Source organism: Girardinichthys multiradiatus, chromosome 9 (genome assembly GCF_021462225.1).
Source record: "Girardinichthys multiradiatus isolate DD_20200921_A chromosome 9, DD_fGirMul_XY1, whole genome shotgun sequence".
NCBI lineage: Eukaryota > Metazoa > Chordata > Actinopteri > Cyprinodontiformes > Goodeidae > Girardinichthys > Girardinichthys multiradiatus.
Genome location: NC_061802.1, coordinates 18,454,314 through 18,466,578, shown reverse-complemented (window position 1 = coordinate 18,466,578; position 12,265 = coordinate 18,454,314).

Here is a 12,265-nt window from a genome sequence, read left to right as displayed (position 1 = left end):
AAGCAGAATTAAAGAATAACGAAGACTAATGGACTATGTACAATATAAACAAGTTGATTAAAGATGATTGGAAATCATGATCAAAAAGAGTGATGCAACATTACCATGCAATGTTTATGTTTGAGAACCAAGGATTATCTTGATGAATCCGGAAATGAAGTTAAGTTAGTCTTGGAACTAACTTAGGTAATAATCAGCAACATCTAGACAACCCTTAACAATGCAAGATCAGATAAAATATTATTTTAATAAAATAATGTTTTAAATAATGATCTGCTGAATAAAACCAACCTCCTGGATGACTAATTCTCAACGGTGTCTAATTAACTGCCTTTATTTATTGAAATAATATTTGAAGAAATATTATAAAGGGAGTATTTTGGAAAAGAGACAAATCTCTCTGGAGAAATGGGGCTTAATGGTGTTTACTTAGTTATCAAATCTAGTAAATGATGTTCAGGGACTATTATTCACTAGCTTGAAAACCAACAACCTTGCTTTTGAATAGTCCTACCGGTTAGCCGTTAAGCTAACAAAGAAGCGGATAGCTTAGCACCAGAATCAACACATACCTTTAAAATACCACGATTAATAAATGGGTTAAAATGCATAAGCGCGGACGGCGCGTTATGAGCAATGTTCTGGTTAAAACCACCCTTTTAAATAAAGTTTATCTTAACTTTAAAACATACAAAGAACACAGAACCGGCACATGCCGTAGCTAGCCTACTAGCACTAAGATAGCCAGGTCCCACAAAACAAAACTTCATAGAATGAAAACGTTCAGATTATTTCATCCTAACTGTTAATCTGCTAATCTGCCCAAACCTAACCTCTGACCATGGTGAGGAAATGTTGTCCAAGGGCGAAGTTTGAAGAAGGTCCACAGTCAACAAGCGGTTAGCTTTCAGCTAACCTCTGCGTTCGCTCTGTGAACAAAAGGGTTAGCTCCGGAGAGCTGGGCGGCTCGCTCGGTCCATCAACCAGCTCGGTTGTGCAGGCCGAGGTCCTTCCTTCAGACTCGGCTTGTAGAAACAGCTTCTCTGCCGAGGATTTCTCTCGAACACCGCTTGCGTCTGCGGGGCCTCGGAGAGACGGTCAAGTAATGCTTGTACCTTAATTATCCCGTTCATGAATGAAAATACCGGATACACAGACAGTATTTCATTCTACTTAACTTTGCATATGATCGATGATCGTATGGCTATGGATCCAGTTGAATTTATGTCTTTTTGCCAGCAAAAGACATCAGCGCGCTTTATTTCCCTCCTATCCCGATGGTCATCGGTGTGGAAGAGAAAGACTTGTGGAAAGGTGGGGGCTTATATGCGGGCAGTGTCATCGTGGGAAGTCCTCTGCTACCCCCCTTCCCCCTTCGGAGCTGTGCTTTTATTTGGGTAATAGTGCCACAGGAAGTCTGCAGTTATCCCCTTTCCTGGCTGTGCTGGAAGAAGGTTAATGCACTTTATTTTGAAAAGTTCCAGAAAAGTATGTACCGGAGTTTTAATGTTGAAATCCATGGCTGTAGGTCCCAACAAGCTGATTCAAAATGCTGCAGCAAGAGTTCTGATGAAAATTAAAAAGAGAGATCATATTTCCCCTACTTTAGCTCCCTGTTAAATCCAGAATATAATTTTAAATTATCCTCGTCACATATAAAGCCCTTAATGATTTAGCTCCTTCATACATCAGAGATCTGATTTTTCCATGCATTCCTAACAGAGCACTTCGTTCTCAGACTGCAGGTTTACTGATGGTTCCTAGAGTCTCTAGAAGTAGAATGGGAGGCAGATCCTTTAGTTATCATGCTCCTCTCCTGTGGAACCAGCTCCTAGTTTTAGTCCGTGAGGCAGACACCCTGTCTACTTTTAAGGCTAGGCTTAAAACTTTCCTTTTTGATAAAGCTTATAGTTAGAGTGGCTTAGGTTATCAGGGAGGGAGCCTTCCTCCCTCCCTCCCTGTTGGTTGGAGTAAGGGGGAGTCAGGTTTAGCCTAAACCGGCTCAGTTATGGTTGAGGTGCAAACACACCCTCCATTTCTGCTATCTGTATGACCCCCTCTCTTTTCCAATGGTTATGGTCAAGCTGACAGAGAGAGGTATCCCTATCGTTGTGGTTTTTAGTATAACAATGGCCATCAGTGGGCTCTAGATGGACAAACTGTCTACTTTTAAGGTTAGGCTTAAAACTTTCCTTTTTGATAAAGCGCATAGTTAGAGTGGATTAGGTTATCCTAAACTGTCTCTGTAGTTATGCTGCTATAGGCTTAGGCTGCTGGAGGACATAATGACGGCTTTCATCCTCTTCGCTACATTCTCACACTACTCTCCAATTTTGCATTATTTGCTGTTATTTCAGCTTTTAACTTTGTTCTCTCTCTTTTCTCTTCCTAGAAGCTACACGTGGCCTGACTGTCTAACAGTGACACCTTTCTGGAGAGGGGCATCGTCCAAGCTTCTGCTAGCAACAACTTAATGCTCACCCTCTACCGATGATCCACATGGCCCTGTCTTTCAGTGTTTAACCCTGTCTCTCTCCTAGACATGGCAATTGACTGAGCTTTTACTGTGACTAACTCTATGTGCTCTCTTTCAGACTCTAACCTTGAAAACTGGCTCAGAGTTTATCTGTTCTTTCTTTCCAGGTGAAACGACTAAAGGAGCTACATCCATTAACATTTACTTTTCCTTCCCATAGAAAGGACTCCTGGATCAGTGCTTCTTGTTCTCTTTGTGTCTCTGCTCTGTTCTCTCAAACACCCAGTCGGTCGTGGCAGATGGCCGCTCACACTGAGCCTGGTTCTGCTGGAGGTTTCTTCCTGTTAAAAGGGAGTTTTTCCTCTTCGCTGTCGCTACATGCATGCTCAGTATGAGTGATTGCTGCAAAGTCAACACCAGTGACTGTCCAATGTCTCTACATGCTCATCTGGGAGGAGGGAATGCTGCAAGTCACTGACTGGATGCAATCTGGTGGGTTTCCTTAGACAGAAAAACGTTTTATCCAATTTGAATAAATAACTTAATCTGACTGCACTTTTCAATTATTAAGATTAATTGGAATGTATTTACCTGACTTTTGTGAAGTGCCTTGAGACGACATGTGTTGTGAATTGGCGCTATATAAATAAACTGAATTGAATTGAATAGAAGTGATGTCAGAGTCATCCAAATAGATATCACACAAGTTTTTGACTTTACCCACAGGCCATCGCGTTTACCCCAGCACCTGTAGCAACACCTCCTGACGTAATCGGTGCTTTGAGCAGGTGTGCTGATACATCAGACACTACAGGGGGACATGTAGAGTTTGACATAAAATTCAGCAGAATGAAGGTCTAAAAGTGTATGGTTTTCATATACGAGCATGGAATTGACATTGTCCACAAAAACAGTCAGCTAAAGCACAATCACAACCAAACTTTGCAGAGGCAGCTAGCAAGCCACACACAACAGCACCATCTTGAAATCAGTTTCAAGTCAAACAATGTCTGGGCCACTCCAGAATATTAATCTTACTTCCTGTGAGATGAAACAGATTTAAACCTAAATATCCTAAAGGTATACATAATTTTTGGTTTAACTATATTTCCTTCTGTTGTGATTTGGGGTTGTTTGGTTTTTGTTTTCGGGTTTTTTCTTTATATGTTCTTCAATGCTCAAGTTTTGAATCATGCTTCTGTTTATTATTTTCCTGTTTATATTTTTGTTTCATGTTTTTCTAGTTATAGTTCTATTAGTTTGTTTCCTTGGATTTGCGTTCTGTCCAAGCCATGTTTTGATCCTGTCACATTGTGTTCTCTGTTAATCAACTTTATTCGGTTCACCTGCACCTAGTTAATCTGTCTTGCTTCACCTGGTTCACACTCCATTTATACACACCTGTTCTGTTTACACATCGCGGAAACATTTCTCAGATCATGTCTTGTTGTTCAGTTCATGTCACCTGTTCATCATGCCAAGCCTGTCTTGCCAACCTGCCCATGTCTGTTTTTGCTGTCATCTCCTGTGAGTTAGTTTTTTGTTATTAAATATCTTTTGCACTTACTGTCATGCTGCCTGCTAGTCTGCATTCTGGGGTCCTGCGTTGCTCAAGTCTTAACACCTTCTTTTTGTCGTGGTGGCCACACGGCAGTGTGTGTGTGTGTGTGTGTGTGTGTGTGTGTATGTGTATGCGCTTGGTTTGTAGCAGGTGCTGGAGTACTGGTGGAGGTGACAGGTGTTCCCTATCTTCACTGATGAGCTTTGGTGTATTTAAGCAGCAGGCAGCCAGCATCTCACCGCTTGAGTGTTAGCCCTCAGTGGTACAGCTCCTGCCTTCTCATGTATAGTTAAGTATTTCTCGTTTTGACCTTTTGCTGACCTGCTTCTGTCTTCTTGTATCCCAGATCGAAACTACCTGGATACTACCCAGGTTGGATCGCCGCCTTGCTTTGTTAAAGCATATTTTTGGAGTACCTTTGCTTCACAGAAGCCACGTCATTATTGTCCTACTGGACTACCTGGCTGGCTGTCGCCAAGTGCTTCCTGCCTCACACCGATTCCACAGAACCTGTCCACCCCACACCGCTCTCAAACAACCCAGCTCCGGCACAATACTACCACTCGTTATTGCACACTCCTGGTTTGGAAGCCTTCGTCTCACCGCACTGTGTGCTCTTACTGGTCAGTCTGAATCCCTCTCCTCCTGGCGGAGAACTCACCCAGTCTAGTAAGGAAATCCTTATTCATTAATCCATTCTTAGTTTTACTCCTACTTCCTGCTCGCTTCTTCTTTACAGCCTACCCCTCCATGTACCAGAGCGCCCAGTATTCCTGTATTCAGAAAACTCATTACAAACTTTCCTGTTTCTCCTGAGCATTTCCTGCATGTGGGTCAAGTCGGTTTACAAAACTATGACACCTTAATCATACAGTGCAAGTTTGATATTGTGCAAAAAAATTGGAACACGGCAATGAGCTGCTCCTTAAGTTCCCATTATAAAACAATGCCAAATACAAAAATTCTAAATATATCTGAGAAGGCAAATCTGATAAAAAAAATTTTTTTAAATGATATCACCATTCATTTACATTCATCTTGGTAATGAAGTAATGATGGAAACATGTTTAGGATGCAAGACCCTTACTATTTTTTAATACTGTATAAAAACTGCCTCTCTGCTGGAGCCTTTGCTAATTCCTGCTTTTTTTACCATTCTGATAGACTGAGGTGGAAGTTTGGGGATGTGCTTCGACAATAAAAACTTATTTTAACTTTTATTTGTTGTAGCCTAACTTTACAGTCAAGCGGTGGTGAACTAAATAACAATAATACCTTTCAGATTTGTACACTTTAAAAACTGTTCCAATGTTCAAAAATATATGCCCAACCAGATAGCAACTGGTTAGAAAGAGTCCCAGGTTTGAGTATATGTAAGAAAATGGGTCCTGTTTTATTTATTTGCAAAAAAACAGCTTGCAGTAGTTGGTATGTGTTTAAAGTAGGAGTGCTTCCTCAGTACATCTTTCTCCAGGAGGAAGCCAAGAGGAAAGTGAATCAATGCCATTAAATAGACCTGAAGCATTAGAGGAAAGAAGGGGTGGAATGGAAAGATACAGAAGGAGTAGAGGCTGACAATATGGCGTTGACTGGTAGAAAAGAGTGGGGGGGTCACCATTAACCAACAGAACAAAAAGGCCACTGTTGCATTCGATTAGCCCAAGCAGTCAATAGCAGTTCGATTGAGCCCTCTGAAGGAGTGACAGTGAGTTGTATTTGTGGCCCAGTTTTTAGGGATGTTGGAAAGTGTGGGCATGCGTGTGTCTAATAGATAAAGCTGATAAAAGGCAAAGATATGGAATGTTCACCACATGTTTGTTGTTTATACTATTAAAATAGACAATGGCCGTGTGTGGCGGATAGGGTAGAGCACTAACCCATAGACAGAGGTTTTATTCCTCGATGTAGCTGTCCCGGGTTTGAGCAGTGACCCCGGAGACCTGTGCTGCATGTCATCCCTCACTCTTGATTGCACTTCCTGTCTGTTTGCTTTCAAAAAATATATACAGGTCCTTCTCAAAATATTAGCATATTGTGATAAAGTTCATTATTTTCCATTATGTCATGATGAAAATTTAACATTCATATATTTTAGATTCATTGCACACTAACTGAAATATTTCAGGTCTTTTATTGTCTTAATACGGATGATTTTGGCATACAGCTCATGAAAACCCAAAATTCCTATCTCACAAAATTAGCATATTTCATCCGACCAATAAAAGAAAAGTGCTTTTAATACAAAAAACGTCAACCTTCAAATAATCATGTACAGTTATGCACTCAATACTTGGTCGGGAATCCTTTTGCAGAAATGACTGCTTCAATGCGGCGTGGCATGGAGGCAATCAGCCTGTGGCACTGCTGAGGTCTTATGGAGGCCCAGGATGCTTCGATAGCGGCCTTTAGCTCATCCAGAGTGTTGGGTCTTGAGTCTCTCAATGTTCTCTTCACAATATCCCACAGATTCTCTATGGGGTTCAGGTCAGGAGAGTTGGCAGGCCAATTGAGCACAGTGATACCATGGTCAGTAAACCATTTACCAGTGGTTTTGGCACTGTGAGCAGGTGCCAGGTTGTGCTGAAAAATGAAATCTTCATCTCCATAAAGCTTTTCAGCAGATGGAAGCATGAAGTGCTCCAACATCTCCTGATAGCTAGCTGCATTGACCTGCCCTTGATAAAACACAGTGGACCAACACCAGCAGCTGACACGGCACCCCAGACCATCACTGACTGTGGGTACTTGACACTGGACTTCTGGCATTTTGGCATTTCCTTCTCCCCAGTCTTCCTCCAGACTCTGGCACCTTGATTTCCGAATGACATGCAGAATTTGCTTTCATCCGAAAAAAGTACTTTGGACCACTGAGCAACAGTCCAGTGCTGCTTCTCTGTAGCCCAGGTCAGGCGCTTCTGCCGCTGTTTCTGGTTAAAAAGTGTGAATGCGGCACCTGTAGCCCATTTCTTGCACACGCCTGTGCACGGTGGCTTTGGATGTTTCTACTTCAGACTCAGTCCACTGCTTCCGCAGGTCCCCCAAGGTCTGGAATCGGCCCTTCTCCACAATCTTCCTCAGGGTCTGGTCACCTCTTCTCGTTGTGCAGCGTTTTCTGCCACACTTTTTCCTTCCCACAGACTTCCCACTGAGGTGCCTTGATACAGCACTCTGGGAACAGTCTATTCGTTCAGAAATTTCTTTCTGTGTCTTACTCTCTTGCTTGAGGGTGTCAATAGTGGCCTTCTGGACAGCAGTCAGGTCGGCAGTCTTACCCATGATTGGGGTTTTGAGTGGTGAACCAGGCTGGGAGTTTTAAAGGCCTCAGGAATCTTTTACAGGTGTTTAGAGTTAACTCGTTGATTCAGATGATTAGGTTCATAGCTCGTTTAGAGACCCTTTTAATGATATGCTAATTTTGTGAGATAGGAATTTTGGGTTTTCATGAGCTGTATGCCAAAATCATCCGTATTAAGACAATAAAAGACCTGAAATATTTCAGTTAGTGTGCAATGAATCTAAAATATATGAATGTTAAATTTTCATCATGACATTATGGAAAATAATGAACTTTATCACAATATGCTAATATTTTGAGAAGGACCAGTATATAGAACTCTCCAAATGGTAAAGATGTGTAAAAAGCATTATGGTGCGTTCAGACTGACCGCGAATGATACGATAGGAACCAATGATTTACATGTTCACCCTATGTAGAGACGCTTTCAGGAGCGAAGAGATGCGCAGCGATGCGAAGGGGGCGATGCAAATGGAGCGACTTGGGCGATTAGGGCGAATAGACTGAAGCGAGAGCGACGTGAAATCCGCAATGGTCGCAAAGCAAATTTCGCTGAGTTGAAAAATCTGAACTTTTCTGTCAATTCGCATCACAAATTGGTCAGTGTAGTCCCTGCAAAGAAGGGAAAACAATACCTACAATCCGCAAACACCACATATATAAAAAAGACAGAAACATTTATGTACACATAGAATGAAGGAAGGTTTGCTCTGAGAGGTTTGTGGGTGGCTTTGAAAAAAGCTGTTGATATTTAGTCCTGAATAGGACTGGTTAATAAGGCATGCCTGAAGTTGTGAAGCACACATGGGCTTCACACACAGCTTTCTATTGAGCTAAGATTTTTTTACTCACGGAAGACAGATGGGCAGGCGTTCTGCAGCGGGGATACAGCGCCTGTAGTTGGTGTCCCGGAGGCTGATGTGTCCCCCAACACGGGCAGCAGGTCCTGAAACTGGGTCCTGGATAGGCGGAAGAACCAATAGGTTAAATCCATCCCTATTACAGCAGCAACACACCGAAAAAATTGCTGCAATTTTCTAGAAAGGGTCTTTTGCATATTTTGTTTACCTCCTTTACTATCCTCCTTATTAAGCTTGGTGGCAAGAAAAATTGGGTCCAGTCCTGCTTCTCAACATTCCAGTTAAAGCTTTCCGTATTGGTCTGGCTCAATATGAAGGCTAGTTTTGGCTAGTAGCTATTTTCTAGAATCAATTAAAGTGTATCACTAACTGTAAGGGGTGCCACAAATTGTGGGACCTGTAATATTTTTTTCTTAGCTTGGTGTTTTTTTCCCCCATCGCATTAATGTTATCTAATTAAAGGCTTTAATGGATAATTGCCATGTTTCTAGTGTAAGATTATGATGGTACAGCAACAATCCATTTATTTATTATGACTTTTTAGGCAGTTTTACCAGCAGTGCCAATAAATGAAGAAACACCATATAAGCTCCTATATTACAACAGACAGTGTAAATATGCAGTAAGATTAAGTGTTAAACACAACCTTTAATCTCACCTTTATTCTAAGAATTACTGCACGGCAACAAATAGCTTAATGTTTGTAATTCTGTTCCTGTTAAACCCACTTTTTATTAAGTTGTGTTTTTCAGAATGTCTTTCTGCTGTATATGATCTTCTTAAACACCTCTCTGGCCAAAAAAAAGGTGCCTGTAGCTCATTCGGCCACTGTGGGTAAAGTGAATCTAAGACCTCAGAGTAACACATGGAGCTGAACAAATTGAACTTTGGCCCATTCCTCTGTAAAATGGCTGGCTGAAGTCTTTATCCCACTGATAGTGTCAAACATGGAGTATGGAGTGGAAAGGGTGACTTTTGGAAAACAAGAGAGAAATTGAAGCTGCTGGCCAAGACAGTCGAATTTTCTGGCACTCACCACTGAGTCAGAAACCAGAAATACAGTGTCAAATTGAACATCCTTGAGGACTTATAGTTCCCGAACTTGTCATTGTTCTGAAATGAGCCACAGCGAGAACAGTGTTAAAGTGTAAACCTTAAGTGAATAAATGGTTTCTAGTAGAAATTTCAATTCAAGTTGAATTCATGGCTAAATGAGATTTAATGAGAAAAGCTCAGTGTCTCTAATTTTAACGTATCAAAGTTATACTCATGACAATTTACTCACCCCAAAAATATGAAACAGCAAAATAACAGAAGATCCACATTGCTCTAAAATCTGTGCTCTTTGGCAAGTTATCCTGTAGATACAATTCCTACTGACTTTACCAAATGAATTAATTACTGTCAAGGTAAAATTTCACAAATGAAAGAAATTCAGCTTGATGTTTTCTTAACATTGATAGCAATATTCTGAGGTACTGGTATTTATTCTGAGAATTACTCCCATGACAACTGTATTGGTTATCACTGTCCTGCATATTCTCCAGTTTGCTTTGCTGTTCTACACACATACTGGGCTTCTGTCCTCACACGTCCCCAAACAGTGTGTGGGTGTGTGTGTGGCTACACATAAACTTTTACCTGTGTTTTTCCAGAAGATGTTCTATAATTTGATGTGATCTTTCCAGTGCTGTGACTCAATGTGATATCTGCAGTGTCCCAAAAATGGGCTCTGGTGCAAACAGCAGGAGAGGGGGAAACTGAGGCAATAGACTAAAGACAGAACCAGGTGGAGATGAGGGAGAATGGAGGAAGACAGGGGTTTGTGTTATGGATACACTGTATGTTTACCTGCCAGCAGGAGTACTGTGGCTCAATCTTCTCTCCTCCTGCCATTCAGGTTCTGTTTGTATTCAGGTTCTGTTTGTACCTCCTCTTTTCTCTCCATGCTCCCTAAGTCATATAATCTTACTCTGTGTGGCTGGGTCTCACTACAACAAAGTTTGGAAGACAAAGAGAAGTTAAAGTGCACATGGAAAAAAAAGTTACACTCACAACAAAAGTAATTCCTGAAAGATTTAAAGTTAACTAAAAGAGAAAGACAATGTGTGTCCTTGACATATACATGGTGATGCTGACTTGAGATTTGACTTCTACTTGAGTCACCATTAAACAAAATTAAGCAAAACCTTAAGATGAAACTAAGACTTGTGGAAGCAAGCATTGAAGTCTTAATGACAATCTCTATTTAATGTAATCTGAAGTTAAAGCAATCAGACATGAAAGCTACAGACAAAAGCTCTGACAGGTGATTCGCTGCATGTGCGCATTTTCCACAGGAAGAGTATGCTTGATTTATTGACCAGCGTCATTGGGCTGTAACAGTATACAACAATGTGTTCATATTCCCTGTAGCTTCATAATATTGACCACATAAATGTCTCTTCAACTGAATGCTGTATTAAATAGCTCCTGGTAATTTCAAAAGGAAATATAATTACCTCCCACATCTTATTATCTTGCTGTGTCAAGCTAAGCCAGCTGTGTCATTACAAAGACACTGTGTGATTACCAAAATAAAAGCACTTCCTATTCTGCCCATTCCAAACATGCACTTTCGTTTACTCAGAACAACGCCCCTCGCTCATTATGTTGTAATTTATAATATGCCTTTAAAAAATGTTCAGACTTTACAACTGAGGTTTTTAATTTAGGTTAAGAATAAGACTATCTGATGATCTTACAAATACAATGGCTGAGTGAGGAGAAGTATACCATCCAACCCGAGTGCGTTATGTAATGAAGAACTGCACAACATAAGCACAGAGATTAACAGGTGTTATTTACCTTTTTACAAAGACAACATAAAAAGCGCATTATTTTATTCTTTCAGAAATTGATGTTTTCTACCCAGGTTTGGCTGAAGAGATCAAGGATGAGATCGCAACCGAGGTGCTCTGAAGACATTGAAAGAGTTAGAGGATTTGGCGACCTGCATTGATCTTACCTTGACTTCGGTTGATCTTCCAAAAGTACCAGATGAATATCCTGACATGAAAGAAGTCTTTAACAAAGACAGAGCCATATCGCTGTTTCCGCAATGGCCCTATGATTGCACTATTGATCTGCGGCCTGATACATCTCCACCTAAAGGTTGACTTTTCTCTTTGTCTACTCCAGAACATGCTGCTTATCCAAAAGTACATAGAAGATGCTCATAGTGCTGATGTTTTTTGTCCCTCTTCTTCGCCTGCCAGAGCGGATATCTTTTTTGTTGGCAAGAAGAATGGGTCACTTTGTCCATACACTGATTATCAAAGTTTGAATGAGGTCACTGTTGAGAATTGTCTACTCATTAACACTGCCTTTGATTTAATTCAGGAAGCTAGTGTCTTTACCAAGTGGAATCTGACAAACACTTATCATCTGGTCATAATTGGAGAAGGGGATGAATGGAAGATACATATAATACACCCACAGGGCAGTATAAATTTATAGTTATACCCTTCCAGTAATGCTCCTGCAGTCTTCCAAGCATTTGTTAGTGATGTTCTAAGGGATATGGTAGGCCAAATTTGTTATTCGGATGACGTATAGATTTTTTCTAGAGATCTTGTAACTCAGACGTGATAGATAATTTATTCTGTGTCTACTCCAGAATAATGTATTTATCAAGGCTGATAAGTTTCACCATTCCACCACTTTGTTCCTAGGATTTATCATGTTTCTGTGGAAGAGTGCGGCCTTACTGCTGAGCTACAGTGCCTTGCGAAAGTATTCGGCCCCCTTCAACTGGTCAACCTCTTGCCACATTTCAGGCTTCAAACATAAAGATATAAAATTCAAATTTTTTGTGAAGAATCAACAACAAGTGGGACACAATCTTGAAGAGGAATGATATTTACTGGATGTGTCAAGCCTTTTTAACAAATAAAAAGCTGAAAAGAGGGGTGTGCAATATTATTCGGCCCCCTTGTGTTAATACTTTGTAGCGCCACCCTTTGCTGCAATTACAGATGCAAGTCGCTTGGGGTATGTCCCTATCAGTTTTGCACATCAAGACACTGAAATTC